The sequence below is a fragment of the Neomonachus schauinslandi genome, chromosome 1, assembly GCF_002201575.2.
Source record: "Neomonachus schauinslandi chromosome 1, ASM220157v2, whole genome shotgun sequence".
Classification (NCBI taxonomy): Eukaryota; Metazoa; Chordata; class Mammalia; order Carnivora; family Phocidae; genus Neomonachus; species Neomonachus schauinslandi.
The window spans coordinates 171,030,124-171,055,428 of NC_058403.1; positions in this window are offsets into that span (position 1 = coordinate 171,030,124).

The window sequence follows — 25,305 nt, forward strand, 5'->3', positions numbered from 1 at the left end:
CCCGCATCGGGCTCCCTGCTCTGCGGGGAGCCTGCTTCTCCCTCTCCCACTCCCCCTGCTTGTGTTCCCTCTCTTGCTGTGTTTCTCTCTGTCAAATAAATAAATAAATAAAATCTTTAAAAAAAAAAAAATAGTCAGTAGACTGGTAACCATATTAAGTATAACATGCCTAGGGACATTTGACTTCATTTCCCTGTGGCTTTATTTTTTTCCTCAAAAATAAACCAAATATTTGTTAGGGGAGTTTTAGTATGTTTAACACATTCTGCTGAATATGAATTTTCAGTATTTCACACAAGTTACCTATCTCTTCATGCATAGCTTAGTGGTGACACCCCATCATCTTTCACTACCCACACATCTAATATATGGATTAGCTCATAGTCTTTAAATATTTGGGGTCTTCTAACACCCCTGAGGTGGCCAAGTTTGTTTTCTATTACTGTTTAAGAAATTAGGCACCAATTCATGAGTGTCATTTTCAATACCTAATATATTATTTCAATAATGCATTAATCACTTTAAAATGATGAAAAAACATTTTACAACATAGTTGTGACAATTTCCCAAATAAAGCTTTTTTGAAGGTCATGTTGGAATCATTAGAGCCAATGGATTTTCAGGTTCACTTTAAGCAGAACCATTTTGTGTTGCAGATAAAACATATTTCACTGATAAACTGAAAACAAACAAGTTTCCCATGTAGTTGCCCTCAATAAAATGTTAACACAATGACTCCAGCCTAATCATGAGCAGTAACCAGATGGCTAGGCAATATTTGACACATGACTTATCTGTCAATGCTTATAGCCACATACTCAATTCACTCTGGGTTTGACCTTGATTGTCTTACAGACTCTGTCATTCACAATGGCATGTGACTCTTCAATCCAAGGTAAATTTCCTCTATAACTACAATCAGATGGTTGCTAAGGCATTGCTGTCAGTCACGGAGTTATCCCCAAAGGTAGGCTTTCTATGAGTGTGTGTGATAGTCAACAAACTTTCAGTTAAAATGCCATCAAAAGGGCGCCTGGGTGGCTCAGTTGGTTAAGCAACTGCCTTCGGCTCAGGTCATGATCCTGGAGTCCCTGGATCGAGTCCCGCATCGGGCTCCCTGCTCGGCGGGGAGCCTGCTTCTGCCTCTGACCCTCCCCCCTCTCATGTGTTCTCTCTCTCTCATTCTCTCTGTCTCAAATAAATAAATAAAATAAAAAATCTTAAAAAAAAAAAAAAACTTTAAAATGCCATCAAAAGACAATTTATGCTGTATTTGAGATAAGTTTGCCAGGCCTAGCTATCAGGAGAGTCCAATTCAAGAAATTGAATTGGGAACCTAATTCAATGGATAAGGAAGGTCAAGAGTAACCCTAACAATCAAATTATAATTGTAAGAAACTCTATTCAAATCAAGTCTGTCACACAATACTTAGGGAAGTCTGGGTCATTCAAAATCCTCTTGCTAGGACCACCAAATGAGCAAGTGGACCCAAAATCTGTGTTTCTTATTTGAAAAGCATGAGCCAAAATTTGTTGTCAAAGAGAGTTAAGTTTGGATCACAGCTCACTATTCACTGGACAACTTTGATAAAGTGAAACTTTCTGAGCCTCACTTTTCTAATCTGTAATGTAAGATACACAACTTATCTTTCCGGACTTTATAAGGATTAAGTTAGGTAATAAATATAAATGTACTTAGCATCCTATATGACATAGTAAAGCAGTTCATAAATGTTGGTTTTATCCCTATCCTTCTAGCAAACTTTAGGGGCGCCTGGGTGGCTCAGTCGTTAAACGTCTGCCTTTGGCTCAGGTTATGATCCCAGAGTCCTGGGATCAAGCCCCCCATCAGGCTCTCTGCTCAGTGGAAGGCCTGCTTCTCCCTCTCCCACTCGCCCTGCTTGTGTTCCCAATCTTGCTGTCTCTCTGTCAAATAAATAAATAAAATCTTAAAAAAAAAAAGTAGGGGTTTGTTTAGGCTAAACATATTTTTTTAGCAGAGTATGAAACACAAACTGATAGAAAACCTATAAATCAAAAAGCAAACTATACATTATGACTCATATTCTATCATGTAGATATTGATCAATACAATCAATATACCTATACTATTAATTCAGTAGCCCCAAGCTATATGTGGCTATTGAGCAACTGAAATGTAGCTAAATTTTGGGGGGCTAGAAACAACAATAAACATTTATTATTTCACATAATTTTTGTGGGTCAGAAATTTGAGAGCAGCTTAGCTTAGGTGGTTCTGTAGGTTGCAGTCAAGAGGTCATCCAGAGAGGTACCTGAAGGCTTGACTTAGACAAAAGGATCTGCCTTTAAGATGATTCACTCACATGACCAGCAAGTTGATGCCGGCTTTGGCAGCAAGTCTTAGTTCTCTGTCCTGTGGACATCTTCATGGGCCTGCATAAGCATCTGTAAGGCTCCACATTGCCTCTGGCTTCCCCCAGAGCAAGAGATCCAAGAGAGAACAAGGCAAAAGCTCCAACGCCTTTAATGACCTAGTCATGGAAGTCATACTGTCATTTCCCAAAATATGGCTAACCTGAATTGAAATGTGCTATAAGTAAAATGCACATCAGATTTCAAAGACTTAGTACAAAAAAAAGTAACAATTCATTACTAATTTTTACATTGAGTATCTTTGAATTAATGCTTATTTTCTGACTAAAATTAATTTTACCTGCTTCTTGCTGCTTTTCTATGTGACTACAAGAAAAATTTGAATTGGATATGTGGTTCACACACTATTTCTAAAGGACCATGCTGATATAAATAGTTGGATCTTTATGGATGCCTAAATGAACAAATTTGGGAACTTCTTTTACAATCATAAATGTAGTTCACCCCACTCTAAATAAAGCTTTTGAAAATTAAAACAAAAACACTGAGTATGAGTATGTGACTATTAAAAGTTCTGAAGATGGGGGGTCGGGTGGGAGGGATGGGGTGACTGGGTGATAGACACTGGGGAGGGTATGTGCTCTGGTAAGCGCTGTGAATTGTGCAAGACTGTTGAATCTCAGATCTGTACCTCTGAAACAAATAATGCAATATATGTTAAGAAGAAAAAAAAAAAGAAGAAGAAGGTAGCAGGAGGGGAAGAATGAAGGGGGGGAAATCGGAGGGGTAGACGAACCATGAGAGACGATGGACTCTGAAAAACAAACTGAGGGTTCTAGAGGGGAGGGGGGTGGGAGGATGGGTTAGCCTGGTGATGGGTATTGAGGAGGGCACATTCTGCATGGAGCACTGGGTGTTATGCACAAACAATGAATCATGGAACACTACATCTAAAACTAATGATGTAATGTATGGGGATAATATAAGAATAAAAAAATTTTAAAAAAAAGTTCTGAAGAAAGAATACTGTGGAAAAAATAAAAGTTCAGTGTAAAATTGCTAATGGTGGTGTTGGACATGAAAAACACATTGTCCTCAATGACATTCATAGTGTATACTCTTAATAGGGTAATATTTTTTGTTATAGTTAAGGGAAGGAAAGCATTCATCCATGCTGAAAGTTGAAGTTTATTATCTCAACTTCATTGGATGTATGAGGAATCCCACTAATGAAATCTAACTTTTGCCTCTCCTTACCAATTCATCCTATTTGGCGTAATATGGAAATCTCAGTTTGATGGCTCAACTTTATCTACAAAAGAGAAGACCAGGAAGAAAACTTTCTTATTTAAAAAAAAAAAAATTTTAGTCCCACGGATAATTTGTATTTAACCAAAAATATTTTAATCATGTGAGCACTTAATAAGGTACAAATAATTATGTGTAATTACATGATAATTACTTTCAATGTAATTACCATGCCTTTGCAGCTTTGTTAGAGATAATCAGATGATTACTGGTGAACTGCAAATTAATTGATAACAGGACACTTATAATTGCAAATGATCATGATTACTTTCGAGTATTATGAGCACATTAGAAATATGAGTAGGATGGTAGGAAGATCAGGGACATTCATTTAACAGGAATGTTACAGAATAAATAAGATTAAATCATAAATCTACTTGTTTCAGTTCTAAGCCAAAGGATGCCCTGTGCTTACTGTTAGCAAATTTTTTGGTCCTGTTTCATTCAATATATACACAACCTATTTGGGGTTAGTCTACCAATTGGAGATCTTCTCCCTACTTGCACCATCTGTATTGTGATCTGCATTGTGTATTTAAAGGGATCTAAGCAGGGGCGCCTGGGTGGCTCAGTTGGTTAAGCAACTGCCTTCGGCTCAGGTCATGATCCCGGAGTCCCGGGATCGAGTCCCGCAGTCCCGGGATCGAGTCCCGCATCTGGCTCCCTGCTCAGCAGGGAGTCTGCTTCTCCCTCTGACCCTCCTCCCTCTCATGCTGTCTCTCATTCTCTCGCAAATAAATAAAATCTTTAAAAAAAAAAAATTAAAAAAAAATAAAATAAAATAAAATAAAGGGATCTAAGCAAAAAATTATAGTTTTAGAGTTGGAAGATAAATTAACAGGAGTGCCTAGGCAAAAAAGACATACAGAGGATGAGAGAGAGAAAATGCCTTAGATCACACAGTGTGAGAGAGTTAAATAATTTCAGATCTCTTCATTTTCAGTCTAAGATTACATGACACTAATATTTCACAAACTTAAATGCTTCAGATATTACCTCATAATGTTGCTGTACTTACATACTGACCCTCTACTACTTAATAGATTCAACCCTAAAACAGTTCTCTGTTTTCACCTCATCCTAAACATTCATATCTGAAAATTTATCAGTTTGATGTTAATCACTTTTTCTAAACCACATTAAAGTTAACATGCATCTACTATTATACTCTATTCTGTTATAGAATGCCTACCAAACTTTGTGAAACACTGTGCTATATCATACTCCCACTGTATGCTAGAATTCTTTAAGGTTAAGAATGGCTTAGAATAATACCCTGGCACATCAGAAAACAAAAAATTCTAAGCACCTTTTTGTAGAGCAACGTATTACATAGCAAATTCAATGCAAAGATCTATTTGTTACCACCCTGGACCTTGAGAAACTCAAAGCTCTCATACAGTATAAAAGCCTTACACAAATACGTTCAATACCAGGCAGCATGAAATGCATGCGATAAAAGTGGTACATCCTACAGAATGTCACAGGTCTTAGTTATATCATTCCTGGCTGAAGTAAACAGTAATGGCTTTGCAATAGAGGAAGAAAAGGAGCTAGGGCTTGAGGGTATTAAAATTTAGGAATGTCAAATAAGGACATATAAGGCAGAAAATGCAGAAAGAGAAATCATGGCATGTGGGGTAGTTAACTTTTATGTATCAACCTAGTCAGGTTATGATGCCCAGTTGTTTGGCCAAACAGTAGTCTTGATATTGCTGTGAAAGTATTTTATAGATGTGATTATCATATATAATCAGTTGAATTTAAGTAATGATTACCCTCCATAATGTGGTGGGCCTCATCCAAACAACTGAAGGTCTTACAGAAAAATCACAGGTTTCCTGGAAAAGAAGGAATTCTGTCTCAAGACTACAACATAGAAATTCTGTGTTTCCAGCCAGCCACCTGCCCTACAGATGTCAGACTCAAGACTGTAATATCAACTCCTGCCTGAGTATCCAGTCTGTTCTACAAATTTCAACCTCAAAACACCAACATTAACTCTTGCCTGAGTTTCCAGCCTGAAATCCTACCCTATTGATTTCAGACTTACCAGCCTCCACAATGTATGGACCAATTCCAATGAAGGGGGGGGAAATCGGAGGGGGAGACAAACCATAAGAGACTATGGACTCTGAAAAACAAACTGAGGGTTCTGGGGGGGGATGGGTTAACCTGGTGATGGATATTAAGGAGGGCACATTCTGCATGGAGCACTGGGTGTTATACGCAAACAATGAATCATAGAACACTACATCAAAAACTAATGATGTAATGTATGGTGATTAACATAATAATAATAAATAAATAAAAATATATACGTATTATAAATAATAAATGTATTCCTTAACACACAGAGACACACGTACACAATCCTATTGGTCTGTTTCTCTGGAGAAGCTGATAGAGCATATATTTTTAAAGATTTTATTTATTTACTAGAGAGAGTGAGAAACAGCATGAGAAGGGAGAGGGTCAGAGCGAGAAGCAGGCTCCCCGATGAGTCAGAAGCCCCATGTGGGGCTCAATCCCAGGACTCTGGGATCATGACCTGAGCTGAAGGCAGTCACTTAACCAAATGAGACACCCAGGCGCCCCTTGATAGAGCATATTAAGATAAAAGTAAATACACACAAGAATACAAGGAAACCACTGAAAAGTAGATTTGGAACAGACAGCAGAGGAATGCTGAAGAATTCAGATGTGAGGAGGAATTCATAAAATGGCCACTGAAGATGTGTGATCAGAGGAACAAAATAATCCAAGAGGTACTTTAGGGAGACCAGTGTGTCAGTGGTATTCCCGATGGATCAAAGAGACAAAAGATACTAGATGCAGAGAAACCAGGTAAAAGGTTATTATCAACATTTAATAGTTAACCTTCCCAAACCAATAAAGTCTGTGAAAATCTCACTGATAATGTTGAATTCCTTCCTGTAACAAAAATGATATGTACATGACTTAAGAGCTCTTTTGAAAAAAAAAACACTCAGTCTCAGCCATTCTTGCTTTAAACTTTCTTTTTTCATGATTCCTTAATGGATATACACCCTAGAATTACTCACCACCACAATTCTGCTTTTATCTATATATAACTATCTGACAAGCAACATGGAAATGGATATGCAGTGGTGTTTATGAAAAAAAAATTCCCTCTGACTCCTGAAAGTCATTTTTTTAAATTCATATTCTTGCATTCCTTTATATGTGACTGCAGGTTTCTTGGGTGCTAGCTACAAAGGTAACTCTTTGCTGATTTTCTATTGACTTCTATTTGACACAAAAGTTATTTCTCAATACATTCTTGAAATTCAGAGAAGGGTCCAATTTCAGGTTATTGACCTTGCCATGTTTATTTCTTGCATTATTACTGCTGGCACAGAGTACAGTTTCTTTATTTTACATTTAAATTGACTTTTAAATATACATCTCCCAAACTATGTAAAATAAATCAAGATATACCCAATAAATTTAGAAAGCAAAAATAAAGGTAATAATCTTGGTCCAGTTTGCCTGTGGCATATCATGCTAATCTTTTAACACTTTTTCTTTAAAAAAGTCTTACACTAATTACAGTTATTAGTAAATATCCTCCATTATTTGGACCATATGTACACATCACCAAAACTATTAATATTTTAAATTTAAATACTTATTTTACACTTGTCATAACCAAGAGAATCTAAGAAACCATGGATTTGACATTTTGTCCTATTTTCCTAATATACATTATAACAGATACATAACTATTAAAACAAAAGTGAATCTTAAATATGTCACCCAAAATAACCATGGTACCACTAAGTAGTAAGTATATTCTACTTAGCAAAACTCCATTAATCAGTAAATTTTATATCCTTCAGTTATACTCTACTTTTCCTTACTGGGGATAGTGATAAAAGATGAACCATATAAAGTCCTTACTGACACTTATTTGTTTCCTATAAAAAACAGGATTCCCCTTATTGCTGAAAGATCTGTCTATCCCAGAAGGCTGTCACTGACCAGAAGATTAGTGCATATTTTGCATGAATTTGGGAAGCATGGCAAGTACTTTTACAAGGAAGTTACAGGGAGGCATTTTTAAATTCAACATAAAAAGAGAGTCATTACTATCACAGAGATTACAAAATGATGCTGCATTAGTTAGGCTTTTTTTTTTTTCCATATATAAGGAATAAGCCACATTTTCAGGTCACTTTCATTAATGAGGTTTACTGTCAAGATAAACAAGTTGGTAAAGAGGGCCAGTAATCTTCTCCTGCCTCTAATAACTACTTTCTTTATCTTGACTTTATGCTGTGCTGTCTGCTTGCCCATGGTATCTGATTACTGCCCTCTTTTATTTTTAATTTATTTTTTTTAATTTAAATTCAATTAATTAACATATAATGTATTATTTGTTTCAGGGGTAAAGGTCTGTGATTCATCAGTCTTATATAATACCCAGTGCTCATCACAACACATACCGTCCCCAATGTCCATTACCCAGTTACCCCATCACCCTACCCACCTCCCCTCCAGCAACCCTCAGTTTGTTTCCTAGGATTACTGCCCTCTCTTTATGCCTTCCAGCTTCAGCCAATCCACTCTCTGCTCATTTCCTCTGTATGACCTGACTGGCCAGTGCAACCATGAAGTACTGAGCACAGCTGTTAGCCAGAGCCCTTGCCAAGCCACTTCTTAAAGATCACCATCCTGTGGGGGCAGGGAGCCATCTCTGGTTCATTAAACCATGGTTAGTGAGATAAGTCATATGATATTGAGCACCACTCAAGCTAAATCCTCAGTATGGCATTCAGGAGCCTCAGCTTCAAGCACTTCCCCATGTTCTTAAATTGATTTTCTCACCTTTCTCTGAAGGAGTTTACAATCTAGTAAGATAAAAAGAGATTTATACACAAACATATACAATACCAGGCCATTTGAAATTCATGTTATAGTAGTGGTCCAAAGTGCTACAGAATTAGAGACCTCACTCCTGGTTGACGTCAAGGGAAATTACTTTGCTAAGAAGGAAGACTGTAAACTGGGTCTTGAAGGATTAGTGATTTCTATGTTTAGAAATAAGTTACTGTTGCCTACGCAAGAAATCTCACACAGAAAAAAATTCAAGGTCACCAAGAAAAAGTAAGCCATCAGCATAAGTTTAGGAGATTGATGACATTCTGAGGTTTCCTAAAGTAGGACGGTAAATCTGGAAGGTACCTTTCATGATCTGTCTAGTAAAGATTTTATTCTTATAAATTAAAAAAGTGACATATACATATTGATGGGGGAAATGGTCTAGTTTTTGCATCCACAAGGATTATTACAGCTTTGTCATCATTTGTTCAATCTGATGATCAACTAGTTTCCCTTTCCACAGAAAAAACAACATGGTAGAAGCACCTGGGTGGCTCAGTCAGTTAAGCATCCTTGGACTCTTGGTTTCAGCCCAGGTAATGATCCTGCAGTGGTGGGACCCAACCCCGTGTTGAGCTCTGCACACAGTGTGAAGTCCGCTCCAGATTTACTCTCCCTCTCCCTCTGTCCCTCCCCCTGCTCAGGTGCATGAACACATGCGCATGCGCACTCTCTCTCAAATAAATAAATGAAATCTAAAAAAAGAAAGAAAAGACAACATGGTATATTCTAGAATAACCAAGTCACTGCACCCTTCTACCCAAAAAGTAAAAACTAATGAATGTAGCATTTATTGGTCTTTTTCACTACTATTCACCAAATTCAGGCTCAATGACATTTTCTTAGCTTGTAGCTGACAGTTCTGGTAAAATGTATTCAAAATGTGCAAAAATCTGCACACTTTCCCTCAAGACCTGCACACCTCTAGTTGACTCTCAAAGCTTATTTCACAATAAAAGAATGCCTACCCTTTTTGAGAAATTATTTCTGAGAATTCTGTATTATATGTTGCATAGGTATAATTGCATTTACTTCATATACCAACCCTATGATATAAGCTATTATTATTATTTCTATTTAGTGAATGAGAAACCAGGGTTCAAGTCACACCAAATTCTCTCAGGAAGTAAGTACCTGAGTTGGGCTTTGAACTCCTAATTTTTTTTTTTTTTTTTTTTACTCCATTCCTACAACTTACCTGCCATGGTATATCCAAACCTTAAACCTTGGTTCACACTAAACCACCTTCCAAAAACATTCAGTCTACCCCTTGATAGCCATTAATAGCTCTATATCTCACAAAAAGCTCTGCTCAAGATGAACCATCACTGTAATAAAAATCTAAATGAAGCCTTATGGAAACTTTGAGGAAGCAGTGTTTAAGTTTGTAGGTAAACTCTAACACAAGGAAATTAGTTTATGGGATGAAAAATAATTGATCATTCAGATTCCTAAATGCTCTTCTGCACTGGCTTCCCACCATTCTGTGTCTTGGCTAAAATCCATCAACCAGCTAGAACCATCCCTAATCAGCAAGTTAGTAGAGTATGCCTATGTTGACATTTCTGTTCAAGCCAAATGGTCTGTTTGCTCAGTTGATCACAGCATCCTCATTAGGAGTTCTTAGCCCAACATATTTGATGATACATTTGGATACATTTGATGAGTCTGGCAAAGTACTCAACTGTATTTGTGTTCTCTTTTGTTTTAACGCTAGTCATTGAAAATTTTAACCACTGTTCTGATTAACTGAAAGCCCCAATTTAGACATCCAAATAAACCAATCATTTTCATGATGACTAATAACAGCACAATCTACCAATATACAGATCACTGAGAGTCATTCAGATCTCTAATGCCAATGATACCTGTCACATAAGCTTAAAATTTCAAACTTTGCCATTTGTTTCTTTTGCCCTCTACATGCAATCAGTAATTAAGTCCTTTATTCACATTCACAATATCTTTTTTTTATTATATTATGTTAGTTACCATACATCATTAGTTTTTGATGTAGTGTTCCATGATTCATTGTGCATAACACCCAGTGCTCCATGCAGAACGTGCCTTAATACCCATCACCAGGCTAACCCATCCTCCCACCCCCCTCCCCTCTAGAACCCTCAGTTTGTTTTTCAGAGTCCATCATCTCTCATGGTTCGTCTCCCCCTCCGATATCCCCCCCTTCATTCTTCCCCTCCTGCTATCTTCTTCTTTTTTTTTAAACATATATTGCATTATTTGTTTCAGAGGTACAGATCTGAGATTCAACAGTCTTGCACAATTCACAGTGCTTACCAGAGCACATACCCTCCCCAGTGTCTATCACCCAGCCACCCCATCCCTCCCACCCCACACCCCACTCCAGAAACCCTCAGTTTGTTTCCTGAGATTAAGAATTCCTCATATCAGTGAGGTCATATGATACATGTCCTTCTCTGATTGACTTATCTCTTATTTATCTCTTCTTTCCCAATTCTATTTCCTTTAATCTAATCCAGGTTTTTCATTATTTCTTGCCTGATCTATTCAATAGCCTCCTTCCTAACTTGTCTCTATGCCCAGTGTCAGTCCCCTGCAATCCACTATATACTCTGCTGAACAGTTGTCATGATGGACATCTTTAGTCCATCCTTCCCATACTCAGAAACATTTAAAACTTCCTACCATCTACCAAACAAAGAAAAAAACAAAACCCAGAAACAAACAAAAATTCCAACGTACTTTGCCACATATTCAAGGGCTCCCATGGCTGGCCTATTAACAATCAATTTTCTAATCACTGTCAATAAAATAAATTCTCTGTTACTAAGGGGAGAAATCAACTTAGAATAAAACTTAACTTAGTAAAAATCTTTCCCCTGAATGCACTCTAGAGCAGTGGTTGTCAAACATTAGCACCCATCAAAATCAACTGGAATGCCTGTTAAAACACAGATTCTGGGGGAAGGATGTAGCAGTTTCCGATTGGGGTGAGGCTTGAGAATCTGCATTTCTTACAGGTTCCCAGGTGCTGTTGATCCAAGGACAACATTTTAAAAGTGACTTGTCTAGACAAGAGTATCACAGACAATGCTAACACTAAACACATCAAGATTATGACACACACTATACAGTGAGTAAATTAAGTAAATATATTATACATATGATCTGTTCTTGTCCTTTACGGTAACTGATGCAGTTGGAGACTATTTCCCTCATAACTGAAGAGACCCCAACAATGAGCATGTTTATATACACTTTGGGATGTGTCACTCAGAACACCTCAAGAATCAGTTTGGTTGGGCGCCGGGGTGGCTCAGTCGTTAAGCATCTGCTTTCGGCTCAGGTCATGATCCCAGGGTCCTGGGATCGAGCCCTGCATTGGGCCCCCTGCTCCGTGGGAAACCTGCTTGTTCTTCTCCCTCTCCCACTCCCCCTGCTTGTGTTCCCTCTCTCGCTGTGTCTCTCTCTATCAAATAAATAAATAAAATCTTTAAAAAAAAATCAGTTTGGTTTAGGATTTTGCCTAACATACATGCAGGTAGAAAATAAACTATAACTTCCCACTGAATTTCTTTCTTTTTTTTTTTTAAAGATTTTATTTATTTGAGAGAGAGAGAATGAGAGAGAGCGAGTACATGAGAGGGGGAGGGTCAGAGGGAGAAGCAGACTCCCTGCTGAGCAGGGAGCCCGATGCGGGACTCGATCCAGGGACACCCGGATCATGACCTGAGCCGAAGGCAGTCGCTTAACCAACTGAGCCACCCAGGCGCCCCCCCACTGAATTTCTTAACTAAAATGTCAATAGTCCTACTTTTTCCAATTATTAAAATAGAGGCTGTTCACCATAAGTATTGCAATAATTTAGAAATAAATAAAACTAAAGTTTAAAATCTCCACTCTTGTCATTTTAGCTACTGCCTTCTTGAGAGTCTGGTATTTATCTTTGCGTCTTTTTTTTTTCCTATACACAACAGACATAGGATTACAAAAATAAGATCACAAATTACATCCTATTTTATAACTGTTTTTTTTTCCTCCAAAAATGTAATGAATACTTTTTAAGGCAATCATATAGATATACCTCATCATTAGTTAGAACTGTCAAAACAATCTTTTGTAAGAATGTACTATTTTTATTTAACTAGTTATTTCATGGTGGACACTTAGGTGCCTAATTTTCTGATGTAATCAAAAAATACAACAATAAATAGTTAGTACCTATATTTTGTGTTTATGGGGAATTTCTATCTTATAAAATTTAAGTTTTTAAGAAAACTTGTCTTTTTCTTCTTTTATAGTTCCTAGATTTGGATCATGCTAAGGAGGTCCCTCCCCAAAAGTAAAAAATATTTTCTATTTTCATCTAGTAGTGTGTGATTAGTTTTATGTTTAAATTTCAGGCCAATGTAAATTTTTTATTTGGAGTCTTGATCCAATAAACAAATGGGCTTTTTGTAGTATTTTTATTAATCCATACCACTATTCATTTATTTGACATATTTAATAAACTCTTAAATTTCTAACCATAATTTATCCTGTTTCTATTAATCTATATCTGCATAATTTTTTACTACACAGTTTTTTTTTTAACTATTTGGCATTTTAATTCACTTTTACATCTAAATAAAGACCTCTCTCCCTTCTTCTACAATATTCTATTTCTTTCTTTTTTTTTTTATTATTTATTCATGAAAGTCAGAGAGAGAGAGAGAGAGGCAGAGGGAGAGAAGCAGGCTCCCCGCCCAGCAGGGAGCCCGATGCGGGACTCGATCCCAGGACCCTGGGATCATGACCTGAGCCGAAGGCAGATGCTTAACCGTCTGAGCCACCCAGGCGCCCCCTATTTCTTAATACCCTATATTTTTCTAGCCACTTTTCCTCCAGATCAAATTTTGATTCATTGTTTAAGTTCTGCCTGCATTAAATCTAAGTACAAAATAAAATAAATCTGTTGAGATATTTATTTGGACTTCATTAAATTTATGTATTAATTTGTACACAGCTGACATCCTTAAAAGGATAGGTTGTTCGATTTTAAGAAGATGCTGTGCTTTGTCAATCAAGCATTTGTTTTATGTTATTTAATAAATGGCAATACTTTTCATCACGTAGGTCTTGAACATTTCCCATCAATTTTATTTCTATTCTTTGTTTTTCCTATGAATATAATAGTAGTTCCCTACATTTCTGATTATCTTTTATCTAACTATATTGTTAAACTCATTAGTTCTTAAAATTTTTAAATAATTGTAAACTTCTGCTGTATAACACAAATATAATCTGAAAATAGTAGTAATATGTCCTTTCCCATTATTTATTCTAAATGCTGTTTCCATTTGAGTTTCTACAACATTCAAAGCATTATTAACTCAGCATTGATAAAAGGCATTTCTGTCCTCTTTTTGATTTTGAACAGGAATGCTTTTAATGTTTATAATAAATTGTCATGTTTACTACTACTTTTAATAAATATCCTCAACTGTAATCTTGCTAACACATTTTATTTTATTTTTTCTAGTTTCTTAAGAGCTTTATTTGGGAGTGTCTATACAATCTTATCAAAAGTCTTTTAACCTCTATCAAAATAATAATATGGAACTTACTGTCTTTTAATGGATCGTAATGAATTACATTAACACACCTCTGAATACTGAATTCTTCATACATTTTTAGGATAAATGCGTTTGATAAGCTTATATCATTCTTTTAATGTAATAATAACTTTGATTCACTAATACTTACATCAGCAATCATAAGGAAAATGGTCTACATTTTTTTTGTTGTTACCTGGTGCAGCCTTTCTCAAATTAAATAATATATTTATGTTAGACTCTCAAAACATGAACTTAAATGAGATAGAAAAATGTTCTTTTAGTTAGTTTTAAAATTCTGAAACATTTAAAATCACTTAGTGGTGATTTGTTTCCTGAACTGTTTCTGTTTTTTTCAAGATTTTATTTAAATTCTAGTTAGTTAACATATAGTGTAGTATCAGTTTCAGGAGTAGAATTTACTGATTCATCACTTACATATAACACCCAGTGCTCATCACAAGTGCCCTCCTTAATAACCATTACCCATTTAACCCATCCCCCTGCCTACCTCCCCTCCATCGACCCTCAGTTTGTTCTTCATAGTTAAGTGTCTCTTATGGTTTGACTCCCTCTCTTTTTCTTCCCCCTTCCCCTATGTTCATCTGTTTTGTTTCTTGCACTTAACTATAAAGCCATGTGATTCTGTGCATTTTTGTGGAACTACAGGTAAATCTAAGATGATATTTTTCATTTCCTCCCCCCAGGTAATTCATCTAATTGGGAATTTTTCTTTTCCTGAAAAAAAATATTGGTACAGTTTTCCCCAAGAAAACTGTCAATTCTGTCTGCATGTATACATCCATAAAATCACTGTGTCCATCATGACAACTGTTCAGCAGAGTATATAGTGGATTGCAGGGCACTGACACTGGGCTATGTTTGTAGTGTATAACTTTTATGTTATACCTCTGAAATAAATCTTAATTGAATTATAATATTCAAATCAGGGATCCTCAATTGAGAAAACAGAAATAGCACATACTATAATAACCCAAAATGTCATAACAAATGGATGAAGAGGGATGTGTAAACAAAGAAGTGTTTTATTGTAATGCTTTAGTTTTTTTGGGTTTTTTTTTAAGATTTATTTATTTGAGAGAGAAAGAGAGAAAGCGCGCGCACCAGCAAAGGGAGGGGCAAAAGGAAAGAATCTTCAAGCAGACTCCCTGTTGATCATGGAGCCCTGCACTGGGCTCCATCCCAGCACCCTGAGATCATGACCTGAGGGGATACCACAACTCAGAAGCTAAATCAATTGAGCCACCCAGGTGCACCTGCTTTAGTTTATTTTTAGTCACCAAATCAGTTTTATCTTAAAATTGGAATGATATTAGAAAAGGTAGAAGTTTATGTTTTCAAAGAAGAGGTGTGAACTTAAAATTGTAGAAAGCATTACATTATTTATTTTGAATTTCTTTAGTACAATTCTAGGAGATGTGTTAAATTTCCCAGACTGGCAGCACCTGTGTTAATTTTTCCATGGATTTTTAAGTTTCAAATTCATCATACTTTAATGCATGTTTTTCAGTGCATAAAGGTTTAATGCTACTGTATCTTGTTTTATGGTTGAATTTAAATATTCGTGTGTGCCAGCTAATTACTTTGAAGTGAGAGTGGTATAAATAACCCTGATTTTTTTTTTCCCGTGGTGATGGTGGCAGAAAGCTCTTATATCTTTGTACATCCATTCACTCCATGAGGTGACAACCATTTTTTCACCACATGCTCAACCATGCTAAGTGCTAGTAATATAATCGTGAGCAATCTGATTATTTTGGTGCCACTTTCTTTAAAACGTCTTTTAAACAGCATGTAACTAGGTTATGTTTTTCACCTAATGTAACAATGTCTGTTTTGTAATTAAGATTTAATTTAACCATTTGAGTAAAACTTGCATATATTGTATCACTTTATATTAGTTTTTGTGTTTATATTTTCTTGTTCCTTTCCCCCCAATTTTTACTATATTGTCAAAGATTCATTTTTCTCCTTGTTTATTATTTTCCATGCTCTAGCCATATGGATCTCTTCATCTTATCTCTACTATACTTAATCATCTTGAAATACATAAGCATATACAACATATCAATGATCAATAATTAAACTGTCTCTAAGAGGTCCCCCTTCAAGAACCACGTTGGCAGTTACAGGCTTCTGTTTCTTTAGTGATCCCTCCACACTATACTCCCCTTCTCACTCTAATTTATACACACTGTCTACTTCTGAAATAAGGTAGGATTTTAGTTTTAGAAACAAAATTATCTACATTGTATTCTTTGTAGTTAGATATCTTTTCTAAAACACCATATTACCATTTCATAACTGCATTATCAACCATAACTTAGTTATGTGATTTACTGAACTCATTACTCACAGGTTACCAGATATGGCTGGGTGTTAAATCACTTGGGGAACTTATTAAAAAAATAGACTGCGGGACTCTATCTCAGGTTTATCTATTTTATCCCTAACTGTGGACTCTAAGAAAGCATTAAAAGTCTGATTAGGTGATTTTAATGCAGCAGCCGAGGACAGCATTTGTGACCATTATATCTGTCCTCTTCATTCATGACATATTCTGACTCATCTTTAGTTTGGGTATGGTACTTCATTACATTTCCCCTCCCCTCTTTTTCTTTTCCTTTTTCTCTCTTTCTCTTTGTCCTCCCCGTTTCCCTCCTCCCCCTCTAGGAACAATTCATTTGTAGAATACTTTGAGTCCTTTTATTTATCAAAATGTACTTTTTCTCTTCCTATATGAGCAAACAGTATCTTATTAAAGATTACCAGGGCTGTAACTCTTTTTACTCAGAGTTATGTTGCACTGGCCTCCAGCATTTTGTGTTATAGATGAGAAATTAGGTAATAAATTCTCATTTCTTTTAAGTAACCTATTTTTTTGTGTGTCAACTTTTCTATGAATTTTCTTTTTATCCTGAGAATTCAAAATTTTCACCATTATATGCCTAAAAGTTTTTATTTTCACTAATCTTCACCAGCCTATGGTGAGTTCATTTAATATGAAGGATTTAAGAATTAGTTCCACTTAGGGGAAATGATAATCTATTGATTTGTCCTCCTTCCTCACATCTGTTCTCTGTTTCTAAAACTCCTACCATTAGCTATGAGATGAGCCCCAGAAACTACCTTACATGTTTCATCTCCTTTATAAACGCTTTTTACTTGTAGTTATGCTCATTTTGCCCCTTCCCTTAATTATTATATATTTTTTTAAGATTTTATTTATTTATTTGACAGAGAGAGAGCACAAGTAGGCAGAGTGGTAGACAGAGGGAGAAGGAGAAGCAGGCTCCCTGCTGAGCAGGGAGCCCGATGCAGGGCTCGATCCCTGGACCCTAGGATCATGACCTGAGCCGAAGGCAGACGCTTAATGACTGAGCCACCCAGGTGCCCCAATTATTTTGGTTTTCAATAATATCCTGATATTTATTGCTTCTACTAAGATAGACGATTTGTTTTTTCCCCTACCAATCTTTTTTTTTTTTTTGCTTAATTTTTAATGTTTCCCTATTTTTTAATGGTTGCTTTTGTTTGATAAATGCAGTATGCCTTTATGTCTGACTGGAAAATTCAACCGGTATATCATTTTAGTCCTATCCTACATGTAGCTTTAAATTTTCTCAAAACAATTGTGGTATGAACTGTGACAGGTCACGTGGCCAGTAGATAGTAAGAGAATCTCTCCATTCCCTAAGTTTGGCAGATACTGTGTAATTAAAAAACAGGTCACAACAGCTAACCCACACCTCTTTTTTGCATGAATGGTAGACTTGGACATACTTCAAGATTTCAAGTATATAGGGACCCTTAATGATTTCCCAGTTGTGGGGCACCATTTTCCCTATTATATTATATAGTGGAAAGTGGAGGAAAGAAAAGAAAAGAAAGCCCCAAACCAAGCAAAACAAAACAAAAAACCTGATTAAAGTGCCATCATCGTCTTATGCCCAAATATCTTCACAGTGAAAGGATTTTAATTTGTTTTAATCTAAATATACATACATGTATATAATATGTGAACATTAGAAATGAATATTTTTATTCATTTTTATACATTGTATTCTGAACACAAAATACTTAATTCTTGATCACATAGGAACCTCAAGGCAGTGAACAAAAATGAATAACTCAAGTGCAAATCAAGTTCAAATTATAATATGCTGAAATGAATAAAATACATATAAGAAAACTACACTAAATTATGTGGTATTTTATTTTGTCCTCATTCAAACCTACACTACATTTAGTCTGAAACTTAGGTTCTCATTGATAAAGAATAAAACTAAACAAAAAATCAGGGCGCCTGGGTGGCTCAGTTGGTTAAGCGACTGCCTTCGGCTCAGGTCATGATCCTGGAGTCCCTGGATCGAGTTCCGCATCAGGCTTCCTGCTGGGCAGGGTGCCTGCTTCTCCCTCTGACCCTCCCCTCTCATGTGCTCTCTCTCTCTCTCATTCTCTCTGTCTCAAATAAATAAATAAAATCTTTAAAAAAAAAAAAACTAAACAAAAAATCAAATATTTGAGACACTGGTAAAAGATGCAAGATCAATATTTTATGTACAAACAGCCATGGTTTTAGCTTAGTTTCAGATGCAAAATTCTAATCAATCAATTTATACCACAGAACTGAGATAGACCATTCTAAGTTTTTATTAAAAATGATTAACTTAGTTTGACCTAAGTAGTTTATGGGGTTACTGTCAATGAAGAACACTATACCCACCAAAACAACAAGAAATAAAAACACCACAATTCTGAATTACATACACACAAACCTCACAATTCACAACCTTAGTAAATTAACTCTTTATATTTGCTGGTCTCATACTTAACATATTGAAATAGTAATGTTTTCTACCGTAATCATGACTTACCCTTTGTACTTCCCTCTCTGTGAGATTGTGATTTATAATAAGAAATATACATTTGGTCTTCATCCCTAGTTTCAGCACAGACCTGCTATAACCTTTGTAATTTCCTAAGTGATAAGAGTACTAGGAGCATCTTTTGTTCTAATGTTTAGTCTTTCACCCTGGTTCCTGAAAGAGAGGTCCTAAATCCCTTGGAATTTCCTAGGTCACAGGAGTTTCTTTTTTTTTAATAATGACGCATTTCTTTCTAGTCTAATGAACAGATCCTGAATGGGGGCTGGTCACCAGAAAGACCAAGCCATGATTAGAAACTTGGAACCTTCAGCCCCAAACCCTATCATCAGGAAAGCAAAGAGGGCATGGAGATTAAGTGGATGATTGAGCATGTCTACATGATGAAGTCTCCATACAAAACCCGAAAGTATACGGTTTTGGAGAACTTCCAGGTCAGTGAACACATCCCAATGCTGGGAGGGTGGCACACCCTAATTCCATGGGGGGAAGAGCTCCTGCACTCAGGACCCCTCCAGACCCTGCCCTATGTTCTTCTTCATCTAGCTGTTCATCTATACCTTTATCATATCCTTTGCTATATAACAAACAGGTAAATGTAAGTAAGTATGTCCCTGAGTTCTGTGAGCTACTCCAGCAAATGACCAAATCCAAGGAGGGGGGGGGCATGGGAACCTATGAATTACACCAAATTGGATGGAAGTTGTAGGTAATCTGGGGATCTACTCCTTGCATTTGGGGTCTGATTCAGGGGACAGTCTTGTAGGACTGAGCCCTTAACCTATGGGGTCTGTGCTAATTCTGGTTGGTGTCAGCATTGAATTGGAGGACATTCCACTGGTGTCACAGAGAATTGCCTGGTGTGGGAAAAAGCCCCACACATCTGGTGTCAGAAGTGCTTGGAGTGTGGTAGTAGTTTGAGACTAGAGGAGAAACACACAGCAGGAGTGCATTTTTCCTACACACTCTCTGGAGTGCAGTCCACCATTTCTATCAGTCTTGTGCCAGAACCCAGAACTCTTTTGTGCTTTGGCTGCATCTGGAAAAATTCTGATCATATATTAACATTCATAATATCTGGAGCTCAATCCTGAAGTGGAGTCATTCTTGGCGCCTCTTCCCACCTCTGCCAACATGCCAATCACACACCCGGGTCCTTTAACTCTACCTTCTGTGCATCTCTCAGATTTTTTTCCACCCCCACTCTCCCCACCTCTTACAAGCCACCCTCTAACCCAAATAGCTCGCTGTTTCTCATCTTCTTCCCTCAACCCATTCTTCATGAGTGCCAAAATGGTATTTTAAAAATATCTGGTCATGGCATTTTATGCTAATAATCTTCCAAAAACCTTCCATTCTCTCCTAACAAATTAACTTAATGCAGCCTAAACATTCATAATCTAGGTACCTTCCTCTCCGGTTTCAACATCCACCTTGCTTCAGCCACAGTGAATTTCTATCCATTCCTAGAATTACAATGTTTTTCCCTCCCTGCACATCAGCACCATGTCTTCAAAACACAAACCTTTCTGCCCAAATGCTACCTAAGATCTATTCACCCTACAGGCCTTCATGTTGATCCCCTCTTTTATTCACTCATGGTACTTGATACTCATTTTTATTATTTACCATAACCATAAATAAACAGAAGTACAATCGTTTATAATTTATTCTCCCACCCCAGAACATAAGCTCTATGAGAAAGCTGTTGTGCCCTGTTTTCACAACTATATGCTCAGGAATGCACAGAACTGTGTGCACAGAAAGAAGGTGCTCAATACATATTTACTGAATTTATTAATTAAATGTGAAAATGGAAATCAAGGTAGGGGGATGCAAGCTTAATAGTATACACCCATATACATTGCTGAACCACGTAAGACACCCTCAACAAATGACAAAACACATCAAGCTTCTGTTGAGGATGTTCGAAAGGCCTCAAGAAAGCCGTTAGCAAGTTTGGAAGCATTGTTAGAAATGGGTGATAAAATCAACCTGGGCTGTTGGTCAGAATATTGAGTATGAGAGTGACAATAATAACAACTCAATGAGGATTTGCTATGGGCTAGGCACTCTGTCATGTGGCTGGCATGGATTCTATCCCTTACTCCTCATCACAACCCTCTGAAGTGAGTATCATTATTATCTCCATTTCAAAATTGTTGAAACTGGGGCTCAGAAAAGTAACTGGCTTGCCTGAAGTCATAGCAAGATAATCAATGTTTGGTCAGCCAACCAGGACACAAACCCAGTTTTGTCTGCCTTCATATCCTAAGCTCTTAACCACTATACAATGCTATCTCCTGCTTCCAACACTAGCATTTATATGACCTTGGCCAAAATACCTCTCCTACTTGCTTCACAGTCACCGTTTCAGTAAAACAATGGTTTTAGAACAACTGACTACCAAATTGCACTCCACCTCTAACAATCAACAGAATGCATATTTATACAGTCATAGACAGAATACCATGAAACTGATGGTCAATGATGAAAATTTCATTTTTTTTAAAAGATTTTATCTTTAAGTAATCTCTAAACCCAATGTGGGGCTCAAACTCACAACTCTGACATCGAGAGTTGCATGATCTCCTGACTAAGCCAGCAGGGGCCCCTCAATGATAAAAATTTTAAATTACAATTTAGTAACATGTCCTTCCCATCATACTTTAGCTTCTGCATAAACAAACTATAGGTAACTATGCATTTAACTAGACTATTATTTTTCAGTAACTTTATCAATATGAACATAACAAGTTAGAAAGATAGAGGGGAAAGCAAAGTAAAGAAAAAGAAGAGTCTGGGTGAGCTTTGAAGTTCAATAACAATGAAAAAGAAATAGGCATTTCCTAATTTGCAAATCATGTATCAGCAAAGACAGGTGGTCCAAGGTTAAACACAAATGTGGGCAAAGGTTTGTCAAAGGATTAAACTAAATGTTAAAAAAAAAAGGCTGTCAAGCTGACCTTATTATTGTTCAGATAATAAAAAGATCATAGTGGGGCAAACATAATCCATTCAAACACTGCTTTAAAAATAAAATAGGGTATTTTTAATGGCTGCTTACAGATCTCATACTCTACAAATCACCTGCAAAAAAAATGGCTCACATCACAAAACAGAATGCTTCATAGTCCTCAGAGAAAGGCAGTGAAGGGGGAAGGTTGAAAGTCCCTGGCAGATAGATAATCCATTTAATACGAAATCCACAGGGCAGAGAAATTGGATATCTTTCATGGGTACAGTCTCAAAACCAACTTTCTAATGCCTTTTGTATCATTTCCTACTGCTCTGAGACCTTGGCAATTTCCCAATGCTCAGGTAAAACTGGCTTGTATCACTGTAGGTAAAGCTTCATAAGGAACCTAAGATAGATCAGGACAAGAGGCAGCAAAGTATGCCAAATGAGTCTGTGTTCTGCTTTGATATTTAATTTTTTAATATTAAGAAATAAGGAAGAGTTAAGGCACAGATACAGCAAGCTTTGGGGATACGCTGAAAATTACTGTTTTATTTTAAAGTGCAAAAAAAATAATGTTCAAACTTTTGAAAGCTGTGTGTTTATACTGAGGAACAAAAGTCTTAGTGGAAAGACCCTTGTTAAAAGTATCAATTCTGGAGCATCACTCTTATACAACCATCTCCCTGATCAGATTTTGTCTTGTGCTAAGACAGCACTCCAGGAAATTTTGTAGGCTTGATGCCAGGATTGATGACTCTGATCTGAGAATTCATCCCTACCTTACCTTCTGACTCTCAGGATTCCCACATCATACAGTAGGCCTTAGAAGCTGTGAACTGAAAGCCCGTGGGCCAAATTTGGCTCACAGAAATGTCCTGTCTGGCCCGCACAGTGCTGCCTACACTGATTTATGCTTTAAAAAGAATGTTGGGAGGCGCCTGGGTGGCTCAGTCAGTTAAGCATCTGCATTCAGCTCAGGTCATGATCCCAGGGTCCTGGGAAGGAGCCCTGCATCTGGCTCCCTGCTCAGTGGGAAGTGTGCTTCTCCCTCGTCCCCCTCTCTCCCCACCACCCCCCACACTCCACTCGTGTGCTCACTTTCTCTCTCAAATAAATAAATAAAATCTTTTAAAAATAAAAAAATGGGGCCGCCTGGGTGGCTCAGTCGTTAAGCGTCTGCCTTGGCTCAGGTCATGATCCCAGGGTCCTGGGATTGAGCCCCACATCGGGCTCCCTGCTCCACGAGAAGCCTGCTTCTCCCTCTCCCACTCCCCCTGCTTGTGTTCCCTCTCTCACTGTGTCTCCCTCTGTCAAATAAATAAATAAATCTTTTAAAAATAATAATGAAAAAAACAATGTTGGGTTGGTTCCCTACATTTTTAAATCTGGAGACTTAACCCCTTCATAAAAAATAATCAAACAAAGAAAAGCCAACAGATACCTTGCTTCTGTTGAAAAACTGAACGTCTAGAAACAATGACCTCAAGTTCCCAAATGGCAAGAATGGACCAGCACTGACCAGCCACACGTAACTTCTCTGCAGCTTTTCTAGCCTCTACAGACTCAACCACTGATAGATTCTACAACTAGTCTGCTTCTCATATTTAGATTACCTGATGTTCTCTGTGGTCCCTGGTGATACAGACATTTTCACTTCCCTGTATCAATGATGACTCACATCACCAAGAATTTAGGCTCTTTTCATATGTGGAACAGAAAAGATGAGGATAATCTGTCCAGCCATTTTCATCTAAGAAGCAAACATTTCTGATGGTTGTCTTTGGTACAAAAGCTCAGTTTGTCCTTCATAATTCTTTTAGTAGTTGTTTAGACCACAACCACATTTGTATGGTAAGAAACAGTTAAATAAAAGCTTTTATTTATTATTTATGAAATGTATTTTAAGAAACATTGAGTATATATATATATACTAAAATATTAATGGACAAATAATGAAGGACAGCAGATTTCTAGAAACATGTCTAAACTTCTTACATTAATACTTTTGGAAAACAACATCTCCCTTTGTTGGTCTTTTTGTTATAAGCTGCATTTTCAGGAACATAAAATTTGATGTGTAACTTTACCACTTTGTCCTATTTACAAGGGCTGTTAGAAAGCTCTTCAAACATTTTCATTACCCATGTAGTGCAGCATGCCCAAGATTAAAGAACATGTGAATTAAATCCTGGCAACTTCTACTAAATTGAATCCAAACACTAGTCCTTGTAATTTAGGGTAGGAAGTTGAGGCTTACTCTAATTTCAGTATAAATGAAATCATCCTCCCTAATTTGGGGTTCTTTTCATTCATTTTCATAGATTTCTAGGAGTGATTTTATCTAAATGTGTACTTATTCAGTCATGCTTCTTGAATGGAAACAATGATTTATTCTATACTTAATTATGAAAGACTATTCATTTCTGAGAAAAAAGTTTATAAGTCAGACTAAATAATTAAACTGAAAACATTCATTCAAAACTATAGCTTAATCAGTTACCACAATCTGGATTGACTATATTTTAAAATATAAAACTAGCATTTATAGGATACCCCCTCTGAACCAGCTCTGCTCTAGGACATCTCATTGGATATTTCACTTTATCATCAGAAAAACCAATTTTTATACATGAGTCTTAGATCTTAAAAAGCTTATCCAAAATAACCCAGGTAGTAAGCAATAAAGTCAGATTTTAAAGCCAGAAATTATGCCAGGGTTTTCTCATGTTACTTTGTAGAAGTAATCCCCAGTTTATACATGCAAAACCTATGAAAATTCCTTGCCAATCAGCTGCACCCATAAAAGTGGATTTTTATAATCCACTAATGATCTTCACACACCAGTCCTTTGGCAGCTTAGGGCTGTTCCACTGACTCCAGGAATTCCTTCCCAAGCCACCTTCTCCTCAGCTGGTTCTGACTAATCCCAGTGAGTACTCAAGCCCAATAAACACATATATCTTGTTCCTCCCCACCTGTCTCACTTCTCTCTGGGGTGTACATCTTTTATCTATATCTTCACACCTCCTATCTTAAAACCCTCTTCCTCTAAGAAGCCATCATTATCCCCCCCATTCTTTCTTTTATTTTCCACCAGGCCTTACATAATCTATTTTATTATATTAATATGTGCTTATTTCACTTATCTCATTTTTAAAATATTTTCTTCCATTTACTGTATGAGACAGTAATTTCAGATCAGAAAGCAAAACTTCTCTTTCCATAGAAATCTACTTAAGAAAGTGATGGAAGAAAAATGCTTCAAGGAGGCAGGCAGAAAGAAAAGGAGGGA